The 24,184-nt window shown below is 38.2% G+C and overlaps 1 protein-coding gene across 10 annotated transcripts in view; it reads right to left on the bottom strand.

Moving 5' to 3' along the window:
* SEMA5A (semaphorin 5A) overlaps positions 1 to 24,184 on the bottom strand; it is a 342,620-nt gene that overhangs the window by 241,442 nt on the left and 76,994 nt on the right. For all 10 annotated transcript variants that reach the window (XM_084508663.1, XM_084508658.1, XM_084508661.1 and 7 more), the window contains one exon: positions 18,325 to 18,420. The gene's annotated coding sequence lies outside the window, so the exon portion shown is untranslated. The remainder of the gene's footprint in view (positions 1 to 18,324; positions 18,421 to 24,184) is intronic.

Genomic DNA, 24,184 nt, shown 5'->3' with positions numbered 1-24,184 from the left:
GCAGGGATTATATTGCTCCCTGCTGCTCAGCCTCAAGTGAGGGCTTCCACATAACACAAGCTGTGTCTCTCTCTCTTTCTCCCTGAGATCCTGCCTGCAGGAAAGAGGCAGCAAAGGCAGCACCTGAACTTGTGGCAGCTCTGAAACAATGCAACAGGTTCAGAAGTCTTGAAGCAGGCAAAGCACTAGCCCCTTCTCTTTACTAAAAGTGTGACTGTTGTGCCAAGAAGTGGTGCTTAGCCTAGGGCATAAAAAAAACTCCAAGAGAAGCCTAAAGACAAAAAGTTCAGGTTAGTTTCCTTGATTTCTGTAGGCAAATCTCTCTTAACAATGAAATACAACAGTCAAGTCAAAATTCTTCAAAACTGATCAGGAATACTGACTATCTTTTAAATTATTGCTATGCATTTGTGAATTAGCACATTAGACCTGTATTATCTGCACAGTTTTTCCTAGCATGGATTTTTACATCCGACTTTAAACAAATTATATTTACAAACTCAGTACAATCCAAGGATTTAAAAAAAAAAATCACATCATAAAATTTATTGTAATCCCATATATTAATTTATTTTCTATATTTAAAGGGTCTTGTGGACTTTCTCTGTCTCCCTCTTTCACTTTTTTGGACACAGTTTGCCTAGACAAAATGTAAAAATCAATGAGGCCTATTACGTAAGGGTATTTTTTTATTATTATTATTTTTATTTTTATTTCTTTTTTTTTTTTTTTTTAGCAAAGTAGTATTTAGTTTATCCATCAGGATAAACCAATGGATATTTGAGGAGGAAAAAAAAAGCTATTCAAAATCTGCTATTTCAATTGAGCCAACAAAAAGATACGTACTGCTAAAGAGAAAAAAAAAAAAAAAGTGAATGCTAAACATGCAAAGCCTGTAACTGCTGTGCTAGATAGAAGCAGATTCATTAGAGACTATTCCATCCAAACACCAAAGTCATATATTCAAAATACAACAATCAGGATGCCAATATTTCTAGATCAGTTAAAAACACCATGTTTGAATTATAATTTACCCCTAAATTATAAACTATGCTTTCTTTTATTTGACTCATAAGCTGACGTATAAAAAACAGAGTTGCCATGCAAACTGCAGCTGTCCAGTGTCAACGATGCTTTCAAATAATTATCTTTGTTGATTCTGCGTCAGTTTAACAGCAATTTCAGTGCATGACAAAGTGAACTTACGTCAATACAAGTATGTAAACAAACAAGTGTGGTGTGGTGAAAAGATGCCAGTTTCAGGACTGGGTCTGTGTACATGCACCCACAAGCAGGTCTAGCATTTCTTTACAGGCACACCAGTGCTCTTGCAGACACTGCTCACGTACCTTGCTGCAGGCGATCCATTTCACTTTTCCTGTCTGCTTTGCTCCACTTCTTAGGTTGTAGAACAGATAAAGTTTGATCAAATTTTACTCATACTAAATAACTGCTCTGGACAACATACACCTTGTAGATAAGCATCAACCAGAAGAAAAAAAAAAAAATAAAGTACTTAATGACGCAGACCATACACTAATACACAGACTAATGCACTGCTGCACTGGAATAGAATGATGAATGCAAACAAACATGTTCTCCTATATTATCAGTGTATGCACTTGAAATAATTATTGGTAGTTGTTTTTAATCTTCAATCATGCCAGTTTTACTAAAAATTCTGAGTTTGTCTACTGTAGTGTTAGTGGTATGTTTTTTGCCAGTCATTTGAAGAGCTGAATATTTTCTTACTGCTACTAGGGGGAATTGCTGTTTTCTCTTTAGCAAGAAAAAGCCCCCACCGTTGTGTGTTGTTAGTAAACACACAGAAAAATCCTGAAATGGTATCAGCAGCCACATGGTCATAAAACTGGAATATGTGAATCCCCCTAGGATGTTGCTCAGTGCCGTTTTTTTTTTTTTTTTCCCTGCAATGGCTTTTGATTTCATAAGCCAAATTCCCCAAATTCATATAAACCATTTGAGAAGGTTATATTAATATATTAAATATATATATATTAAATAAAAAAAAAGAAAAGAAAAGGCTTTATAACCTCACCTACCTAGCAAATGCATTTCAAAAAGGGAATAGGAGAGGGTAAGAGCTATAGAGAGGATGATGGCTCCCTAAATCCAGAGCTTTCCAGCAAGACAATCTTACTTACAGTACGTGGGGTGGCTACCAAAAACATCTAACTAAATTCTCAGATGTCTGTGCTTTCAATTGCCAGTGCTGGCAACAGTACTGGTGTCACCCAGAAGGGAGCATGTGGGGGGCACCAAGTGGGCCACATCTGTCTGGAACAACAGTGCTCCACTCTCTTCCAATGAGAAATGCCAGAATCTTTTCTACAAAACATTCATATTTCACTTGTTCCACAAATGAACCGAGACTTTTTTCTAATCATCCATCTCCTAATAATACATAGACATGCTGAATATCAAAACTAATTTAAATCTTGTTTACAAAAAAAAAAAAAAAAAAAAAAAAAAAAACAAGTTGTTTCTACTATAGTGATTAATCCTGTGGTTCCTGTCAAATGCACAAATAAAAGCTATACCTCTTTGTGGTATAATTACTTAGAGATAAATCCCTTATTTTAAATAGCTTTAGAAAAACAATTTGTGTATCTCTCATATACACAATTAGATTAGAGCAATAGCTCAAAGATCACCTCATTAAACATCAAGATGAAACTGGAGGCTATATAGTTCTTCAGTGAAAAAAATTCAAGCATATACTACCGTGTCTCATCACTGGACCCAGCAATCCAGACTGTTTGCTATGCAACAGACTAAGTCCTTCTAATTTGTATTCTTATATAGTGAGACTCAGCTTCAATTAACAAACTGATTACCAAGTTACTTCAACTTTTTTTTTTTTTCCTGAAATTGTTGCCATTCATTTCTGCAGTGGCATGAATTTTAAAATCTGCAAGAGGCAGTCACCCATCAGCTCTCATTGACTAACGCAGTCAAAAATCAATCCTTAAATTCATAGTGACATCCTGCCAAAAGCCTGCCAATATCTGTAGCTGATGGTGGCAACTCATTAAAGAAGAATCCACCATCAAAGCTAGTTCTCCAGCACAGCTCAAGTAGCTGAGATAACTGTGATTTACATGAAGGAAGCTTTCAAGAACAGTGGCCTGAATGAAGCAGGTCTGTAATGGCTCTCAGATCTCATTAATCATGCCCAAGGGCACATCTGCCTCTTCAGTGGGGCAGAGTGCTAGTGGATGGCAGGATCCTCGAGCAAGTGCCAACTCACCCAGTTGGTCCACACAGAACAGCATCATAGAGGTAAGAGTAAAGGCTGTCATATCAGCACAACATAGGCCCAAATTTCATCAAAAACCCAGCCCCCTCTCCCCTAATCCCCTTTTCACCCCTAGTTTTCTTCACCTTACAGCCAGCCTCCCAGAGCAGTCATCCAGAGCACCTGCCCCAGCACATTCCTTGGGATGTTCACTGAGCTGTGATTTTCAGTCTGGCAATTAAAAGTCAGTCTGTGGAGGAGGATGGAGGGATCCTCTTCCTCTGACAGAGTCTAAGAGCTAACACAGCTAACACAGCTTTTCCTTTACAAAATAACTTCAATGGAAAAATATATATATATATAATATATATATATATAATATATAAATTTATATATATGAAATATATATATATGGTAATCACTGCTTGCAAATAAAGCTCTGAGAAGCAGAGAAAGTTGGAAGGAAAACCAGAGGAAGTTTAGCAGCCAAAGGGAAAAAGTGAGAGTAAAGTGAGAAAAAATGGGCCAGGAGAAGGCAGAAGCAGCAGTTAGTGCAGGAAAAGGAAATGCAGAGGTATAAACTGTAGCTGCTCAAGGATCTATGCACACTCCTTTACATTTCTTCTCCTTTCTGTCTCAGCTGATACTAATATTGGCAAACCACATGCATTTTCTTAGGGCACAAAAGATAGCCAACACCATCAATATGACATAACACAAACTGTTCTGTAGTAAGAAAGGGGAAAACATCTCTTACAAGCTCACTTAGTAGTACTATATGCACAAGTACCGTGAGTAACAGCAGTTCAGTAGACACTCCTTGCCACGTTATCCTGCTGATTTTGAATCTGCATTTTTATGCACAACTTTGCAAAGGGATGGGGCAGATCCACAGAAACAGGACCCACAGATGGCTGTTAAGTATCTGGGCACTCCCATGTGGCAGTGCCTGCTACTGGAACAGTATCTGTGGCAAGTCCCACTAGCAGCATGCCTGGTTCCCTCATCCTTCCCTAGCCACGTGCTGCTTGCTCCTGCCAGGGACCAGGTGCGGGGCTGGATCCGTCCAGATTCTGCAAAAGATCTGAGCTCAGCTCTGTACAACATTCAGTTTGCATTTTACTAATTTGTATTGCTATATGTTACACACAAGTCAGTATTTACACATTGTTTATGAAGTCTAGTGAAAAATGAACATGTCCAACTGTAAAACAAAGAAAAAGCCATTGCATCACTTTTTTTTTTTTTTTTTTTTCTCAAATTGTTGTACTATAACATGTGTGAGTTGTGACCACAAGAAGAAACAGCATCCCAAATAGCCAGTCTGCTGCATTTTTTCCTGAATATTCCCTCACCCATCTATTAGGAAGCTCTACAGTTTGGAAAGCTCTCTGCTGGTTAAAGCTGAGTCAGCAAAGGCTTCAACATCAGCATTCTCGCATAGGCATTAACTGGAGTTTCTTGCAACTGTCATCCTTCACAAAACACGATATAATATTAAACTTCAGAAGTTTCTATCACTTTAGCCAGCAATGCTGTCCTTACAAAAATGCTTTCTAAATATCTCTGGCATGCTCCTGAGAGATACAATATAATGCTGTGGGCTAAAATAAATTTAAAGCAATATATACTTGCAGAGACTTTGTAATGCTGCCCTTGAAAGAAGATGTTTTACACTACATAATTCTACACCTCAGTAAATAAAAATTATTTGTGAAAAGTCTTTTTTACTCATTAAACTTGAGTGTAATAAAAGGAAGCCAGTTCACCACACTGAACAGATATTACACTAAGAAAAGCAAATGACCAGAAGCATAAAGTATTTTTAACATTTATTTTCACCATATTTGCTAGCCAATGCAGTCTCAGTTTATGGCATTGTTTTTTCCTTTGTTTTAAGCTACATAACTACATTTATTTCACAAAACTAATTAAATACTTTGGAGAAGTGCAGAAAATACTTTGATTTAGATGGAAACTGCTGCAATGATGACATTTCATGAACATCCTTCAAACTCTTATTCTTTCCCTATCTTTACAGTGAACTTACTTGTTGCAATATTTTGGTAAAAAGTCATCCATGCTCCCTGTATATGGGAGCCACAGAAAAAGTGAATTTTAAGGTATCTCCACTGGGAACTGGTAATCTATACTGGACCACAGTCATAACTGTAAGGCTGTGACTGTTATTTTGCATAATCAATACACTGAACCTTCACTATAATTTATATATCACATAATTATCATTATGATATATAATTTATTTATGTATATAAAACTCTTAAATCACAATAGCTCATGCTTTTAAATCTGGACATATGCCTTGCCTTCTACCACGACTATTACTCAGATATAGTTATTATGCAGGAAATAAGTTTAGTTTAGGATGCTTTGTCATATTCTCCTTTTCCCCACACATTATTGTAAACCATCTTGTACAGTGGGCTACAAAAAAAAAAAAAAGATTTAAAAGCATAACTTGATTTAATAAAAGGTCGTAGTTAATGATTGAGATGAATTCCATGCAACAGAACAGCAGAAGACAATGCCCTGAGATAATCACAGGAAAATGTTTAGCTGGAAAGAGGGTATTTTTTAATCAGACAATAGGAGAAAGAGAAAGGTAAAGGTAAAAAAAAAAAAAAAAAAAAAAAAGCATGTAAGATCTCGAAAGTGTACAAAAAGTGGCTTTGAGTGAAAACAGAAGAAAATGTTCTAATATGAGAGTAACACAAGTTTAGCTGTTGCATTCTAGATAAGTTGGGAAAAGAACACAGATTTGCGTTGTGCTTTCTGAATAATTAAGACAGAAGATCATCACATCACATTATCACAGCCATCTGGAAATACATTTTTATATTTATAATTTATACAGGAAAAAAATGTACATGATGTAAAAAAACCAGAAGGAAGCAACTTCAAATAGCTGTGTTTTTGTTTTTACTTTTTAAGTTAATATCCAACTGAAAATATTAGAATGTAAAGCCCAGAAAAAAATAAAAAAGTTCTCTATCATTTTATAAGTCACTGTATGAAAGTGCTTCATAGTACTTGGGAATTAGCTTTCATAAGGACTCACATTTCAAAATGTATTATATTAAATCACCAATCTAAAGAACAAAATTGTACTGCTAAAACAGAACTATTAGTGGATATTCTTCACATTAATACTAGGCGAACTTCCAAAATAAAGATTGTATTTAAGTAGTTACTACTTAAAAGAACTGCTGGCTGAGCTCCAGAATGTCATGAAATGACTACTCTGACCACCTGTTTCAGTCAAATAACTCAGGTGAACTTATTCTTCTGGTGGGCTCAATGCTGCAGTTTCTTGGTACCATTTTTATAGAGCAATGGCTTTTAAACAATTTTTAGCAAATTTGTGGTTGTCACAGCTTTGACAGCTGAAATACAAAAATGTATTCACTTCTATTGTATGTTGAATCCACTCACCCCACACACCCCTTTGCAAATGCATTTCCCACCTCCTCTCAATTCCTAGCCAACTGCCAGCCTTTGATTTGTTTCTTCCTGTCAATAACCAAGACCATATCTCTTTATGGCAACAGCTTCAGTGATAGTAAGTTTTAGCTGACTGATATGAAGGAAAGGGGATTACACATCACTGCTATAGAACACTTCTGTTCTCCATCTACTTCTTTATGTGTAACTCTTCTTCCAAGATAAGCACTCAAAATACATAATTCATCTCACCAGGTGTCTGGACTCCTCCTTCAGTTCTTGGGCAAGCAACAGAAACAGTATCCTACAGAGAATGCTTAAGGGGACTGAACCATCCAGTATCTCTGCAATGGTTGTAGACAAAGTCTAGGGTAAGTAGGCTGCTCTCCCACTTTCCTTGCTCTTTATTATTACCACTGCAAAGACTGATTTTTTTTTTTTTTTTTTTTTTTGTGCATCAGCAAATGTTTTCCTACACATTTACATTGATGTAACACACCAATGAAAGTGCTGTTTAATGTTCAGTCTAATCCCATGATTAATCTATAGGCAACAGTACTCAAAGAGAACCCACCTGTTTTATTTTGCCACAGTATATTTCTTCACTCCGAGGGTGGTGAGGCACTGGAACCTCTACTGCCCAGAGTAGCTGTAGATGCCCCATCCCTGTAAGTGTTCAAGGCCAGGTTGGATGGCTTTGTGTGACCTGGTCTGCTGGGAGGTGTCTTTGCCTATGGCAGGGGGTTGGAACTATATGATCTTTAATTTCCTTTCCAACCCAAACCATTCTGTGATTCACTGAAACCCGTATACTCCTCCATACTAGATTTTGCATTTAGATCTGTGTTCCAAATGAGAACTGCACCAGAAAAAAAGCATGAATCCCTTCTATGCCATGTTCAGTTGTGTTAGTACCACAACAATTCACAGACATCATGCAAACTTTTTTTTTTTAATAGGAACATTAAATACATGACCAGCAATACTGTCTTTTGAAGATGCCTGTTAGAAACACAGGAAACTCTGATAAAACTATCAGAATTCTAGAAAAAATAAGTTTGAAAGGAAAATATTGGCTTCAGCTAAATTATTTGAAAGATCATCTACCTTTTGTTAATTTTTCACTAAATCCTGAATCCAGAGGCAGATATCTTGTACTTTCTGTGAAATATCAAGTTCATAAAATCTTTCCTAAAATAAACTATGTGAAATTAAGCATAATGGAATCCTCTAATATTTTTCAAAGACCATTTTGTAGCTAAGAAGTTCAACCATGAGAGTCATCAAAAACAAAAGGTAAAATCCAAAATTAATACAAGTAATACATGTAATTTACTTACTATATGTGTATACAATAGTCTCACAGATGATAGGAACATCTTTGTACATGCCTGAGCTTCCTAGCAATGTAAACTGGCTTATTTTTCTAGATTCTAAGATATGGTAAAACAGAATAAATAAATAAATAAAATCATTTTAAAGAGAATAAACCATAATTGTATTTTGTTCCCTCAACATCACTGTTAAAATGTAAGTTATTTGAACTTACTAAGTTCAAAGTCATTAAGCTGTTTAAGTCCAAAATTATTTAAGTTATTTTAAAGTCTGTTTAAAAGGAGTAAAACTTGATGCATCAGAAATTACATACTAGCTTGTGGAATGCATCCAATGAAGCTGTCAAACAACAAATAAGATGATGTCAAACAGCCTCAGGTTAAATGAGGAATGTCTCTTGACATATTTGTTCCTACACACAAAAGAAACCTGTGGGTTTTCTTCAGAACACATTGAGCTGTTCTGTACATTTGTATCTCAAAATAAATAAATAAATGCATTCTAGTTTTTTTTCTGAGACTGAAACCATCTTTCTTTAAAAGTTTTTGATTTTGTTTTAAACTTCATCTACAAAGTTTTATCTAATTGTTAATGATGAATCTCTTTTTAATCATTTCTACTTAAGAGCTTTCAGGAAAAAATCTTTTCCGTAAGGTTATTTCACAAACTAACAATGTTGTGAAAATCCAATTTGTCTGGTGACATCTTTCCCAATGATTTCTCAGTGGCTGACAATTTCCATCAGTCAAGGACTAAATTACATGAAGTGTCACTGATGTCTTCATCATATCCAAAATCGCTTTAGACTTCCATAGCTTTGTAGCCATCATTTTTCATTTATCACTTTGGAATCTTATAAGCACACAGTAAGTATGCAAGTATTGCATACATTGAAAAAATATCCTAGGCTCCTCCTTTTGAGGAATCTAGGATTCAGAGAGCTAATGTGTCAAAGTCACCTTGAACTCATAAATAGAGATGCGTAGGATGACTATGTATTCCCTCAGAATTCTAAAAATAAAGGCTTGCAGTTTCAGCTTGCTTAAACTGTTTTGCTTGCATCCAAATTTTTCTGGTACCCCACAGGTGTCTAAGTGGAAATTTCCTGTCCAACCCACACAATACACTCACAGAGGTCATAGCAATAGCCTGTGGAAAACCATCTAGAAAACCTTTGGGAGCCCCCTCCCCACTGCTCACCATCGGGCAAGGCTGGATGACCTCCAGTCAGGAACAGCCTTAGCTACTGTTGCTTAAGACCACCAAGATCTATTACCAAAAGCCACATAGTATGGCCAGCACCACTTTTTTGCACTACTTTCTGTACATCTTCATACCTTCACATTTCATGTGCCTCAAAAACAACACACACACAGAGCACAGGCAAGGGTTCCCTTTCCCGGGATGAACAAATAACCACAACACTGGCACACTGACATGCCACGAGTACAGCTTTCACTTCACCTGGCTGCCTTGCTCCTTCATCTTATCCTGTCCACAAGTCTATATCCCTGTTCTAACACCCAGAGTAACACCACACCCTGAGCAAAGACCCCAGCTCCCAGGCAGTCTAGATTTTCACAGTAGTCAGTTGTAGCAGAGCTGATAGTCCAACATCAGCTAACAATGGCATGTCTCAGCACTGAGACCCATGCACTCACTTGTGACTGGCACCATCTTCTCCCTCATATCATCCTATTCCAGATAGTTGTCCTCCAGCATCATTTTTAAGAACACCATAACTGCTATATGTAGGAATTAAAAAGAGGTGTACAGAACTTGTGCTCATTAAATCACAGTGCACCTTCTGCAAAACAAAAATCTTCCCCTATCTGCTCTCCCTCTCGCCCTCTGCTGCAGTCGAGCTTCCTTCTCCCCTTTCCCCAAAACAACGTGGAGAGGCAATACAATACCCTGCTTCCACTGAGACATAATGAGCTGGCTAGTGGCTAACCCAGGCTATGAACCCACACCAGAAACATCATTTCATATAAACTATGCCAGGATCCCACTCACTACTCAGCAGCAAAGAGGATAGCACATATTTCAGTCCACCCCCTTAATTCACCCTGAGCTCCAGACCTGCCAGCCAATGCACTCATCACAAGCCAGACAAACCACTTTTCCCATTTCCTCAGGTATTCAAGGATTTGGCATGTTACATTGGATGCAAGTGGTGACTGAGAAGATTGAGTCAAAACACTGAGAAAGAAAGGTCTCCACATGATTCCACGTCTACCACTCCAGCACCATTTCCAAAAGAATTCAACAAGCCATTGCACAGCTCAGTTTTGGAAGACAGCAGATCCCAAAGCATCTCCTCATGGGATCCATTAAAAGCATCTTCACACTTCGTAGCTGAAACTTGGACTGAGACTTGTACAGATTTCTCAACTCCTTTTCATCACAAAGCCTTGGCAGATAATGATGGGACCAGGCAGTGTCCATCACACAGGGGATGTGGCAGTCATGGCACGTACCACATGTGAGTAAATAAACACGAAAGCTAGGAGAACATGATATGAATTCTTGTGGAACAGCCCATTCCTTCTTGTGCCTACACACAGGTGACCAGCTATCCCACTCTGTGAGCACCACCTTCCACTATGCCCTAAGCAAGGGTGGATCTCTAAGTTGACTCCTCCAGTTCAGAGTGAAGGAGTGCATTACGCCCCATACAAATCAAGGCATACTGACACTTCTGCACTCTGCTGTAGGAGTCATAATAGACCTCAGTGTCTTTCCTTTCTGAGCCGACTAAAACCTCCTTTTGCTTGGGTATTCACAGGACCGGGTATTAATTTAAACACAAACAAAATGTCAAGATATCTTTCCCTTCCTTTATTTGTCTTTATTTCTTCCATCAGACTTTCACAGATACTGAGTATGCTCTTATTTCCTGCCACCTCTACCCTTCTGCTTTTCTATAAACATGCTGCAGTTAAATTCCTTCTCCCTTGTTTACCAACTCTCCGCCTCAAAGACATTTGCATATTACTACAGAAAGACATGATGTTAAATCTACTTTCAGAACAACAGTTCATGCATAAAGCTCAAGAAGGAATAGCAACTAAAGGAAAATGACCGTGAAAAAAGAACAAACAACTTTCAAATAGCCTCTGACAATGACAAGGCAAAACACAAGTACTATAAAATATCCCACAAATAAAGTCCAATTATACCCTGCCCCTTGGCTGTAAGTATGGTGTTGAAGAATGATCAAGTCAGAGCAGAAAAATGTCAGCTTACGTAGCAGCAGTGCAATGAGATGCAAGCATTATAGGCATCTCCCCTCTGCTATGAGAAAGGTCTATGGAATGGAATTGTTGGAACTCAAAATAAAGAGCCAAGAAAGAAAATGTTAGGGATGCAAGGCCTTTCCACTGGGGCTCTTGTGAACTAAAGAAATGCAAAATTTGACCTAGAAATGGGCAGAGAGGAAAAAAGACCGGACACAACAAAGAAAACTACCTGATAAAAATAAACTTAACACACAAACTTAAGACACAACAAAATAAACTACCTGATACTGTGTGTATTTAGACTGGTTAAAAAAAAAAAAAAAAAAATCATAAATTTAAATCAGTGTTAGAAAATACATAACTCAGAAAGAGTTATTATGTGAATGACACTCATATTCTCCAGGAGTAGTAACAGAAACTTTCTAGCATGCCATGCTTTTTATGTTCTGCCTCAGCATGTTTCACCACTGACAGACAATGGAACTTGCATGCCACTGGAGAGTCACAAAAGTCTGGATGCAGCAACGGGTTCTCTCCATCCTTTCCTACCAGGCCAATTCTCTCCTCAGTTACATACCCCTTCCCCATGACAAGATAGCTGCAGGATGACCTAGCAAAGTATCTATACTGCTGAAGTCACCTTGATGTGTTCTAGCTTTTAAATTGTTAACTTCTTTTAGTATAAAAATGTAATTTATCTTTTATTTATTCAGTCACTACAGCCATATCGAATTCTACAACTAATCAATGCAATTATAGATAAACACATCTTTTCTACATGGGAAATCCAGTTGGAATTTCATGGATCTTTGCTTTTCAAAGATACAAACCTATATTTACAATCATATAAAAAGTTATGAAAACAAATTGAAACATGGCTCTCACTGTGCAAAAATCTTTGCATACCTTCAATGCTCTGTAAATAACTCAAGCAGAGGTCATCTCAGCAGGTTAATCATAAGCCATATTGCCAAGATACAGAGTTTGTACTAGCTAGGCTGTATTATCTAGTCCATAGATAAATAAGGTTTTCAATTTCCAGGGCTGTCAATCTTGCATGTTTTCCAGCAGTGAATTCCACCATATTTTATAAAAATGCAACTTTAAGCTGAGTGAAATATAATTCAAGCCACTTTCAGTGGTGTTGTGCAGAAGGGCTTCCAGAGCAAACAATTATACTATTTTACACACACACCAAAGTAAATAAATAAATAAATAAACCTACCATGTGTAGTAAAACAAGACAGAAAAAAAAAGAATAAACTGTATCAACAGAGATGGCTCAAAGGGTCTCAAAATAGTGCCCTTTTCTGCAAATTCTTTTGACATATTCAACAATTGAGACAAGGGAAAGCAATCCATGAGATTTCAGGCAATTGAGAGATACCTGGAATACCTGAAAATAGCATCTCAATTGCAGACAAGCATGACTAGTGGAGGTGCAGTTATGCCAGTGTGGAAAAGTTAAACCTTAGCCTTAATTAGATTTTTTTTTTTTTTTTTTTTTTTTGGGGGGGGGGGGGGGGGAAGAGATTAAAATTATAAATCAAAGACCACTTAGTTTCACACCAGGTGTTAAAACTCAGCTTCTAGATACCATTAATCCTGGAAACTTAACAACAGGCTTTAACGTGAAGACACTCTTTTTCTGTAGCAAAAAACAAAGGGTATTTCCATTAGACACAATGACCTCATCCATCCCTCTATGATCCTCCTTCACCTTCTATGCGTACAGCACAATTCATCACTTCAGTAAAAAGCTGTTTGCAGTTCAGTGGCCTGTGATACGTTACATACCAGACCCAGGGCTTCTGAAAGAGAACTAAGCTCCTTCATTCCACCCAGAAATTGCTGTTGCTACTTTGAAGCAATGCAGGTTACTTGTAACATAAAAACAACACCAACTACTACTACCACAAATGAGCCTTTCATTTTTATGCTTCATTTGATGCAATTCTCTGAGCCTGGTCACAAAGGGAAACCACCTGCCACCACACACACAGTGCTACAAGGAAAATACCAGGAAAGTTAGAAGTGTGAGGAAGGACACTCCTTCACCTGGATGAGCTCAAAGAATTAAATGGTTTGGGAAATGTCTGAGCTAAGCAGTACTTTTAACTGGTAATAGCCTCCATTATATTTCTCTGCCTTTTTTCTCTTGTGAACTGCTCTTATTCTGCAGTTCCCCTCCATTTATCCCAAATCTCACCCTTGTACCGCCTACTCGGGCAAAAAAAAAATACTCTTTCCTCAGGACTCAGTATGTCACTATTTAAAACATTCACTTGTTCTTTGTCCTTAAAAATTCTGGCCATGTTTCCTATAATTCTTTTGAGTATCTATTTCATCTACTTTATTCTTGCTTCTGCTACTGTTTTAGCCAAATTGTTCTTTACCAAAAGCCACTACTCTCCCTAAACCAATGAAAAAATAACGTTCTCCCCTCTCATGTTTTTTTTTTTGTTTGTTTGTTTGTTTTCCATTTTTATTTCAAGTACCCTCAGAAAACTTTCCAGAAGAAATATATATACCAGTCCAGAAAATTTAAACACTCTTTATTACTGGTATGGATTCATCTATCTGAAGTCCATAAACCACTGACTGAAAAGCAAAGACATTTCTTTAATTTGCAAAACCTGGTTTTCTCATCCTGAGAAATTTCAGCAGTTTCTCATATTTGCTTACCTCTTGCCATTTAACTCCTTCAATTCAATCTAGCTATTTTCCACTAATCTTCTCCCATGACCCTCTCTCTTCAGCACCTCTATCAGTTTGGGACATTTCAACTGCTATTATTATGCAAGTCTATCATTTTTATCTTTGCCCTGTTGATCACCAAAATGTAACTCCAATATTTTGCCTCTCCTATTAGTATGCAAACACAAAAGTATCTTTGAGTTTAGCACTCTTCTCATTCTCTTTATACTCTAGAATATACTCTATATTCTCTATACTCATTTCACCTTTCTTATCTCGCCCCGTAAAGTCCACCATCTCTACCCAGAAATGAGTGTCACTAGGAGATTGTAGTGTGAAAAGTTGTGTTTGTTTTGTTTTGTTTTTCCTAATTCCTCTCTCATTGACATGCAGTACAGACTCAACAGGGAATGCAGTCAGGAAAAAAAAAAAAAAAAAAAGAAAATATTTTTGGACTACGAACTGAACTCTCAGTGAAACAGCTTGAACATATTAAGACTAATTGAACTGTAATTCATCAAGTGCCAAAATAAACATTCATCTTACAGCAAGGGAAAAGTCTCTGAGTTCAGCGTAAGACCTCAAATTACATAACAGCTTAATATTTCTAAAAGGTATTCTAACAACAGAATTCCTTTCTGGGACTGCACCCTGCAACCTTACTGTTTATAAAATAGTGCATCAGAACTGCCACAGCAGGCTGGGCTACATGTTTAGCTTACATGGAATGATCACACTGGCCTGCTACCCTGTCCACAGGAACAGCCAAATACGAATGTCCAGACAACAGTGAAAAACAGAGCAATTATGTAGAAATATTCTCCTCCTCTCCATCCCTCAAAACACATAATGCACACCTTTCTACAATTTGCAGATGAACAAGTGCTTTACCTAGAGGAAACACCTGTGTATGTCTCCCCTCTCCCTTTTCTAGCTTTGTTCAGCAGCTCTTTATAACCATGCAGCAGGCACAGCATCCTGTGGCAAGGAATTTCAGACTTGACTTGCACACTGTGCAAAGAAAATCTTTTCCTTGTTTTGAAAGTACTCTCTGCCTGTTTCACCTGGTACCTCCTCCGATACAAAAATAAGGTGGCAGTGAATATTTATTTCCCATCCACACACATCTTTTGATTTTATAGACCTGTGCCATCATCATCAGGCCAGCATCCCTTTTACAACTGCAAGGCTCTCATCTACACTCTTAGTTGTTCTTTCACAGAAGCAGTCCCATGCCTTCTTCATTCTGTTGCCCTTACTTATTCTTGATGAGCTTTTCTCTTTCCAGTTCTGCTCCATTTTTCTGAGATAGAAGACCCGAACTGTCATCGTAATTCAGACACAAATACACCATAGATTAAGAATGGCCTAATAATATTTTGATCTCTATCCTTTCAGAGCTACTTGTGACATAAATTTTCTTTTTGACAGATAATTTTTCCATTAAATTCCTGCTTTTAATAGCAAGATCTAATTCTTGATATGCAAAGGCCACCCCAAAAATGTTACCAACTTTGAATTTTGTCTACCATTTTAATGGCCACAGTCTTATAAGTTTCTTCTACAGTGTTTCATCCTGCTCCCTCTTTTTACTTTCTTTTGCCCTGAATAAAGCAGTATCTGAAACAAACTTTGTCATCACCCCTCAGCTTCTGCTCCTAGCCACTTAGGAATCTAAGAATCTCCCTGTACAGAGATCTCTATGGAAATCCACTGGTGATTTCCAGCTACTATGAGAATTGATCACGTTTTGTCCTGGTGTTTTGCTTCCAGTCTTTTAAACAATTATTCACACAGTTGGCACTCCTCCCACCAAACCTGTGCTTATTGAGGTCCTTCAAAAACTTCTTGCAAGGACTTTGAATGCCTTCTCAAATATAAGTAAAGCAATACATCGTAAAATTTCTTTCATCTGTGTTCCTGTTAAGTCATCCAAAGGACCGCGGCAGTTTATAAAGACTCAACTTCAAATCACAAAATTGCTATTTGGAAGGGATCTCTGGGAGCCATCCAACCCAACTTGTTACTAAAAACCAAAAGTAGAGCATGTAAGCTGTATCTTTGTTCAGCTGAGACTTGAGAACCTCCATGAGGAGAGATCCATCCCCCTCTCCTGTACAGCTGTACTACCTTTCTAGTGAAAAGGATTTTCTTGAAATGTCCAATCAGAACACTTCAATCTGTAACCTAAGCAAGCTGACCCTCTCCTCCCCTGTTACATGGTTTGCTACTACTAAGAACACTGCAGATGCTCCATCATCTTTATAAGCACCTTTTCAAGTAGTCGAAGGCTAATAGTAGCTTGTCTCTAAATCTCTTCATCATGATTTTGTTTAAAGAAATCAATGCTTTCGTTGTATCTCCATCATATTTATGTAGTGTCTTTCCTAACACACCCACTAATAATTTTTTTTTTTCAATTAATCTACACAATTTAAACAAAAGGTTTACTGGTTTCTAGGTTCCCAGATTCCACTTGAATGCTTTTTAAAATGCGGCATCAAATTAGGCAACTTCAAATCTGTTGGCGCTGTGACACTTTATAGAATTATTTAGGTTGGAAAAGACCTCTAAGATCAAGTCCAACCATTAACCTAGCACTGCCAAGTCTACCACTAAACCATGCCCCTAAGCACAACATCTACACATCTTTTGAATACTTCCAGGGATGGTGATTAAACCACTTCTCTGAGCAGTCTGCTCCAATACTTTATAACCATTTCAGTAAATAATTTTTTCCTGATATCCAGCCTAAACCTCCCTGGCACAACTTGAGGCCATTTCCTCTTATCCTATCACTTGGTGCTTGGGAAAAAAGACCAATCCTCACCCTGCTACAACCTCCTTATTGTAGTTGTAGAGAGTGATAAGGTCTCCCCTCAACCTCTTCTCCTACAGGCTGAATAACCCCAGTTCCCTCAGCTGTTCCGTATAAGACTCATTCTCTAGACCCTTCCATCAGATTCATTGGCCTTCTCTGGGCATGCTCCAGCATATCAATGTCCTTCTTGTAGTGAGGGACCCAAAACTGAACACAGTATTCAAGGTGCAGGCAAAAGCCAGAGCCAAGTACAAGGGACAATCACTTCCCTTGTCCTGCTGGCCACACTGCTTCTGATACAAGCCAGGATGCTGTTGGCCTCCTTCGCCACCTGAGCACGCTGCTGGCTCACACTCAGACTGCTGTCGACCAATATCCCCAGGTCCCTTTCTGCCAGGCAGCTTTGCAGCCAGTCTTCCCCCAGCCTGTAGTGTTGCATAGGGTTGCTATGCCCTAAGTGCAGGACCCGGCACTTAGCCTTGTTGAACCTCATACAGTTGGCTTCAGCCCATTGGTCCAGCCTATCCAGATCCCTTTGCAGAGCCCCTCTACCCTCAAGTAGGTCAACATTCCCACATAAAGCAAGAGGCTGCATGTCACACTCTGTAGCTGGTCTATTTTGCCCTTCAATTCCTTAACAACTTGGGCAAGCTACATCTCATCCTATCAAATTGGGAACATGCAATTTGTTCCAGCCTCTCCTAACAGACTCTTTCAGTTGAGGAAGGCAATCTCATAAGAGTTCCATAAGAAGCACTCCAAAACAGGAACCACACCACACTTTCCAATGGTGAATGCATACACACAAGAATTATTTAGCTTTCTGCCAAGACTTTATATTGGATCATTCATTTCATAATGTCTCTATATGTGAGCCCCACAGGGTCTTCAACTAGCTTCCTACTACTGATATATTTGGAAAAAAAATAAATAAATTATTAATTCCATTTTTAGCATGATAGGTTGTTTTTGTTTTTTTGTTTTGTTTTTGTTTTTTGTTTGTTTTTAGTGGTGGGCTGTGTGTCTGTTTTCCTCCTTTGAACACAGACTCAGCATTTTGAAAAAAACTTCTTGCTTTTAATAGTCTCCTCTACCTTGTCATTTAGCTATACAGGTTCCCTTCTCGTAAGTCTTTTTTAGACAAATGGTCAGCATTTGCATGCAGCCTTCAAAAGAGCATCCTGAAATAGAGTATCTGCCACCTACAAATATTTTACTCTTAGAGTTGCCCTTTCAATTTTTTCTATAAACAAACATCCTCATTTTTACATTTTCCCTTTTCAAAGTTAAACCTTTTTTAAGAGAGGTGAAAAAGAAAGAGAATTGCAGGTTCTGCTTTTTCTTGCTTTCTTCCCATTTCTGTTTCTCCCATTTCCTTGGCTTAGGGAGGAGAGAAAGGCAGAATACTTATAACATTCTACAAAATTGTGTCTCAGTCTTTTTCCAGATAGTATCTTACAATCTCCCCATGACACCACCTACCCACTGAACAAAATACAGTCTCTTACCTTTTAGTCACCATCCCTCTGTAATCATCCACCAGCACAGTCTTCTGTTTGTTAAGAGCCTAGCAGAGAGGGGTCCTGGGTCTACCTTGTAGGCTCCTAGGAGATAATGAAACAAAAAGAAACAAGTATTGAAGAGTAAGCTCATGGGCAATTCTCAGAGATTTATAGCAGTAATAAAACACCTGTCTTTCAAGACAATAAATAAGAAATGTAAGGCACTGAACTGCACAATGGTAAAAAAAGAATCAAACAGAAAGAAGCAAGAAAAAAATAATTCTTTAAAATAATTGGCAGCTTCAGTCATGCTAAGAATGAGAGAAGAGGAATATTCATCAAAGAATTAACAAAATCCATATGATGTGAATTTGAGAAAAATCCTCACTGTAAAAATCTTCCTTGGTGCCCTAACCATTGCTAAAATTAAATATGCCTCAAACGTGGACTGGAATCTTGGCCTAAGTGAAATTCATGACAACATCCAGGTGTGCAAAACTTTGGTGATCTTTCATCTTTCCATAAACCAGAAAGTTCAAGAGAAAAATGTAGTTGCTGTCTAATGTCTCAGAACAATACTAAAGGTACTTTAAAGAAGTGATCTTAACAACGCATCTCCCTAAGACGTTAATCCATTGTGAGAAACACAAAAACAATATAAACATTCAGAAAATGACCTCTTTTCTTAACTGCAACAACAACAACAACAACAACAACAACAAAAAAAAGTACTGCTTATCAACCAACGGCTATCTTGAATCTGCAAGGCAGGAATCACTATCAGTTTCCTGCTCTCAACACCTCAACAAAAAGGTACTTTAGAGGTAAGAATCAGTAACAGACCATCTAATTTAAGCATTCGTTTCTTGATTGAGAATGTCTACAGCAAAGAACAAATACACTAGCAATCAACAGTTCACCCTTGAACCTAATCAGAGGAATGAGGCAAAAAGAGTCATTGCTCCCCTCTGTTTACTCACTTATATAAAGTGACTGTACTTGATGATTGAAAGTGCTTGCATTTTTTTTTCCCTGTGTGCTTTTCTGACCTACAAAAGTCTGAAGAAGTCTGCTGAATGCACACACAACACTGCCTAAAAACATTGTATAACCGGGAAACATCACACCTGCAGGAAGATCTCTCCAGGTTAAACAAGGAAGATCCAGGTTGATGGTTACCATGCCCAACTTTCTCACCAATCTCCTGCTCCCTATCACCAAGAACTTAAGGGCTTTATTATTTGTTTATTTTCTTTTAAATAAAGAGTGTATATTGTATGCGCACACACACACCCCTCCATGAAATTCAGTGACCTCAAACTTTGCTGTTGAAGCTGCCAACAGCAAATTTATCTGGTGTCTCCATAACATAGGGATCAAGTGAAACTCAGTATAGAAAGTCATTTCCAATTTCACAGTCCAAGGTGGTAGGTGAAACTTGCATTGCATCACTGTTTTATTTGCCTCCCACTTTTCAGAAAGTCAAGGACAAATTTAAATCTTGGAAGGGGACCAAGTTTTACTTTTTATATTACTATGTACCACGGAATACTTGAATACCTCAGTCCAACTACCTGCCATCCATACACATTGATGACAAAGTATTCTGAGACACTCACCCTGACAATTAATTAATTACAGGAGTTACCATACAGTAAGCTGTACAAACAACTACAAGCATCACATCTCTAAAATGCAGTGTGGTAATGATTTATGTATGCACTCACTACACCAGAAGAAGAAGCTGAATTGTTATGCTTTGAAACATTACAAAGAAAGCTATATACCTCCATTTTTTTTAAACAAACCTGACAGTACTAGTGCCTTCTATATATGCTTTAGCCCACCCACTGTCCCCTTACTCATTTCAAGATTTATATTTCTACATAGAATCCTCAGATTTTATTTTAGAAAAACAAAAGCTTTAGCAAATTTTTTTTATTATTATTCTAAGGAAGTACACAGACAAAACAGAAAACGCAGTTTGAATTCACCTTAGTGAATTAGGGAAAATATGCACACACAGAAACAAACCAGTGAAGCCTGGATTTCTACAACTTCATGTCTTGTTTCCTTTATACTTCTTGATATGGGAATCCTGATGTTCCTGTGACTGGTGGCACCCTCATTTGACAAGATATAGTATGTGTTGTGGGAAGAATGAATACCAAGCTAATTGCTGCTGTTATTCTGAGTTAGCCTATACCAAACCAATCTGATAGGAATAGTAAGTGAATCCAAAAAAAAAAAAAAAAAAAAAAAAAAACAACTCTTTTTTGTTTTAAATTTGGAGGCATTATAGAATCATAGAATCATAGAATATCCTGAGTTGGAAGGGACCCTTAAGGATCATCAAGTCCAACTCTCGACACCGCACAGGTCTACCCAAAAGTTCAGACCATGTGCCTAAGTTCACAGTCCAATCTCTTCTTAAATTCAGACAGGCTCGGTGCAGTGACCACTTCCCTGGGGAGCCTGTTCCAGTGTGCAACCACCCTCTCTGTGAAGAACCCCCTCCTGACGTCCAGCCTAAATTTCCCCTGCCTCAGCTTAACCCCGTTCCCGCGGGTCCTGTCACTAGTGTTAATGGAGAAAAGGTCTCTGCCTCTCGACACCCCCTTACGAGGAAGTTGTAGACTGTGATGAGGTCTCCCCTCAGCCTCCTCTTCTCCAGGCTGAACAGGCCCAGTGACCTCAGCCGTTCCTCGTACGTCTTCCCCTCCAGGCCTTTCACCATCTTCGTAGCCCTCCTCTGGCAATATAAGCAATATAAGCATATTGCTTTTTCTTTCTTTTAGCACCATTTGCTAAAGATGACAAACTAAGTTGACAGTGCTTTCTGCCTGTCTCCCACCCTTTTCCTTTCAAATGAATTTTGAAAATGATGACCTGTTTCAATCAAACAAAAACTTTCATGAAAATGGCCAGGCAAGACAAGAGACAAACTAACTTTCCAAACTGCTGTTTTTCCCTATCTGATAATGAACACTTGCACACATCAGGGAGGACTTAGCCATGGTACATTTGATTTGCCCATCAGCACGCTAATTTAAAAAACAACAACAAAAGCACACTGTAAGTGGTTAACAAAAACATAGGTAAATACTAGTGGAAGTTCTCAAGAAATCTTCACTAAATTTACTGATAAATATATAGGAGTGCTGCTTCCAACTACTGTTAGACTATGGGACTGGAGTAACTGGTGTGCCCAGCCAGCATGATAAAATGCAGTGGGGACACAGAGGAGGGTACATACGTAGTTAACAGCCTCCATGGTAACACAGATGAGGACACCACTCTCACGCCTGTCTAGGGTATTTGGAAAGTTATTTGACTACAGGCTGAATTGAGAAAAAGAAATAATCACAGCACATCTAGAAACCATGACTCTTCTAAACACCAAGATCTCCCACTCCTGTTGCAGCCACTCCAGTAGCATGGCCTCATCCAGGCAGCTGGAAGCTAGCCTAGGTGCCCAGGATTTTACATAATATGTAATGGCAACCGTGGTTCACTTGGCAAGGCAGAAATGCCACTACTAGGCATAGGAACACTTTTGCTCCACATCGTTTCACCAGCTGTCCTCGGTACCTGCTCTGCAGACATCATAACCCCACGTGGCATACATGAGTTTTGCTGGTGCTGGTGGGGTCATGTCAACTGCACTTCTAAGGACAAGGGCTCATTTCCCCCCCATGTCAGAGGCTATACAGTTATCCTCCCTCCTCTTCCCCTCCTCCAAAACACACCTGCATAATGCAAATACATCACACTTGTGGGGGTGAATCAAGGTTGAATGGTTAAGACAGCTGCTATATATGACCCTATGCTTCTTCTTCAAAAACTACTATTTCTCCTTCTAATGTGAGCTAGATAATATTACCACTTATCTCTCCCTCCAAGCTGAAGTGGTCCTCAAATAAGGAAAGTGATCTCATTAAATCCAGTTTATTTGCTGGATTAAAGAATTGACATGGAAAAATGGCAATTATTAAGCTAAGGTCTAGTCATACAGAGCATGAAATAAATAGAAATACTCTTCTGATATTGCATTACATCTATAAGTCTTTCAAACCACAGTATTCTTCTGATCAAAGTAAAAACAAAACAAAAGTTGGAAATTCTTAAGAGAAAAAAAAAAAAATGAATGAAGGAAAGAATGAAAGAAAATCAGCAGTTTCCTGCTTGTCCCAGATGGAAGTATTTGAAACTTCACAGATGTGGCCCACCCAAACACATCCCGTACAGACAGACACACCTGTGGACACATGTTCCAGAGCAGAATGAATGGATGGAGTGCTACAGCCACTCCTCTTTCATTCACCTGTAAAGCTACGAAATATCTAGGTCTTTGCAGATGTGTCTTCTGATTCAACTCAGAAATCACATCTGGACAAAGAAGGAGCACTAACAGTACTTACTAACAGCACTTACTCAAGCTTTGCTGTACTCTAGCCTTGATGGAACAAAGGCTCCGAGTCATTAAGGAACTTGAATGCCCACACACACTCCCACGCACAAATAGATCTGACTTAGCAATAGATCTGACTCATCCAGTATCTGTCAGGCTTAACTCACACACATAGTAAATCCAGCATAATCAGAACATGAGAGACTTGCAGCCCATATGAAGATCATCTCTGGAAAAAAGGAGATTAAAAAAAATAAAATAGAAAAAAGGAGTCCCACAGAGCGGACTCTTTGCAGGTGCTGTAACTCATGCAAAAACTCTGAAGTAAGAACCCTGGTCATATTCTGCATGTTGATATGTACACTACTGGTCACTGTACCTTTTTTTCCAGTTTTTCCAAAAAGGAAAAACTTGACAAAGAAAATTAGATCTATGAATTACCCCAGTTTTTAACTCTAGTTACAGTAACACTTCATTCTCTACCAGGCCAAAATAAGAGTGAATGAAGAGAGATGAGTGCCAGAATGGGAAACGTATCGTTGACAGGGAAAGCATAGATCAGAGTGCACGAAGTCACCCATCAGCCAGTTTGCTGGTTGAAAATTATAAAGCAGAATGACTCATATTTGACTTTGCAGGGGTCTGCCTAATAACAGTCCATTAAAAGCTGCCGAACTTGATCTACTTACTCTCTTTAACCACATCTAGGTCAAAATGACAAGACATATTAGTGTAAATTTAAACTTTTAACAAACAATCAGATTTATAGTCCAAAAGCAGCACTTAGTTCTTGCCAAAAACTACCATGATTCCCAAAATAGTAATTTTAAACATATAGTACGTTATTAAGAATGTTGTCAGAATGAACAGAATTACCCACTTTAAAACAGCAGAGATGGAGAAAAACAGTAATAAAGAAGAAATTATTGTGGTCTTGCTCCCACTGAAGTCATATTTCTCATGAAGACTTCAAAGGGAGGGGTGGAGGGAAAGATGGCCTTTATCCAACTTTGTGCAAATCACACAACTGAGTGTTTTTATTTGGATTAAATCAGGTTTGATACAACACTGATCTCCTGGAGTCTGACAGTAAAACACGCTCTGAAAATATTTGCTCTTGTAGAGTGACACCATTTCCCATCGTGTTTTTCTAGCCTTTGACTGAAGTTTATAAGACATTTCAAATGTTCTCTTGACACTGGCATTTGCTATCTAGATGCCACCAAACCCTTGCAGGGCTTCCTGTATCTGGAGTTCATTGAAACGTTATCCCAGATAGCTTCTTCTAGTTCTGGGATACTGACAACAGTAACACCTTTTCAGCCAAATAGAGTTAGCACAGACTTCACGCAAGCCAGAAACTTAGCACAAGATGTGAAGTTTCAAGGCCAGAGAAATCTACTCAGTAATGAAACTCAATGTACAGAATTGTTAAACGCTGCACGATAATGTGCA

The sequence above is a fragment of the Aythya ferina genome (genome assembly GCF_964211825.1).
Source record: "Aythya ferina genome assembly, chromosome: 2".
Lineage (NCBI taxonomy): Eukaryota > Metazoa > Chordata > Aves > Anseriformes > Anatidae > Aythya > Aythya ferina.
This window is presented reverse-complemented; position numbering and strand designations above follow the sequence as displayed.